Source organism: Myotis brandtii, unplaced genomic scaffold, assembly GCF_000412655.1.
Source record: "Myotis brandtii unplaced genomic scaffold, ASM41265v1 scaffold691, whole genome shotgun sequence".
Taxonomy (NCBI): Eukaryota; Metazoa; Chordata; class Mammalia; order Chiroptera; family Vespertilionidae; genus Myotis; species Myotis brandtii.
Window position 1 is genome coordinate 487,421 of NW_005370704.1, and position 1,395 is coordinate 488,815.

At 64.2% G+C, this 1,395-nt stretch overlaps 1 protein-coding gene across 1 annotated transcript in view; it reads left to right on the forward strand.

Moving 5' to 3' along the window:
* Nucleotides 1-1,395, forward strand: part of RABL6 (RAB, member RAS oncogene family-like 6) — a 15,938-nt gene that overhangs the window by 12,081 nt on the left and 2,462 nt on the right. The window lies entirely within an intron of this gene.

A 1,395-nucleotide genomic window follows, 5' to 3' on the forward strand; every position in this document is an offset into this window, starting at 1 on the left:
TCCCTGGGCTGCGCACCGCATCCCGGGCCCTCTGGGCACCGCTGCTGCTGACGCCAGGCAGTGCCGCACATCCCTGGGGGCTCCTCCCAGGCTGGTGTCCAGCGTCACACCTGCTGGGCGGTCACCCGTGGGGCCAGAATGCCCTCATTCATTTCCTTTTCTCCTTCCACACTCGGCTCCCACCATAAAGCTCTCCTGTTTTAATGCTTGTCTCTGTGCTGCTTCCTGCTGCTCCGCTCCTGGGCGCCCTTGTGACTGGCCTGCAGGCTGCCTTGCCCGGTCACCGCAGGTCTGTGATTCCCAGAAGGGTGGCCGCCCTCTAGGGTAGGAGGCCTTCCAGCCCCACTGGCTAGGCGTGGCCTTTGGAGGACTTCCCATCAGGCCACAAGAACCACGTCTGTCCAGGGTGGGCCAGCGTGGCCAGTGTCTGCGTGTCTCCCCGTCCACCTGGGCCAGGGCTCGGCACTTGCATCCAGGAGTACACAGGGGTGCCCAGCTCTGAGGGCAGGCGGTGTCCTTGCTCCACTGGCTCTGCCCACCCCAGCAGTTTCCATGGGAACAGCTTGGATGCAGGAGCTGCCCCTCCCTCCAGGGGTAGGCAGGCTGGGCATCCTCCTCCCAGTCCAGTAACCCTTCCTTCCCCCAACTTCTGTTCCTAGAGTTTTGAACCTGGAGTTGGGGGTGGGGGCAGTGGGATAGCAGCCACTGGGCAAGCACCAAGCTGATTCACGCAGGGACTCCCACAGCCCAGAGAGGGAGAGGGAGAGAGAGAAAATCAATGGTGAGAGGGAATCATTGATGGGCTGCCTCCTGTACACCCCACACTGGGGGGTCGAGCCCACAACCTGGACATGTGCCCTGACTGGGAATCGAACCATGACCTCCTCGTTCACAGATCAACGCCCAACCACTGCGTCACACAGGCCGGCCCTTCATGTGGAGCCCACAAATGGGGTTGTGGCGAATGTGTCACGACCTTGCCCAGGGCCCCCATTTCATGGTTCCACTCCTGCCCAGCTAGAATGTTCCCTGGCTCAGCATCTTGTTAAGGGGGTGCTGGGAGGCTGGAGTGGGCCTCAGCAGGCCTGCCCAGGGCAGTGACAGCCCCTGCCTGCTGGACGCTGAGGTACCTGCAGAGTCTGGCGCCTCCACACGCCTGCAGGGCCAGCAGGCGCGGAGCAGCCCATCTGCTCCTCCTGGGCCGACCCGGGTGTGAATTCCAGGAGTGGTGCTGGGGGTGTCCGGTCCTGGCCAGAGCTCTGCCCCCATGTCCTGCCAGGCGGGAGCTGGCAGCACCAGCAGGCCCTCTGGTTGGACCCCAGGCCGGCACCTTGCGGTACAGGAGGGCTCAGCCCGCACAGCACCGTGCTGAGCCCCCAGGCGCGGCCCCTTTCA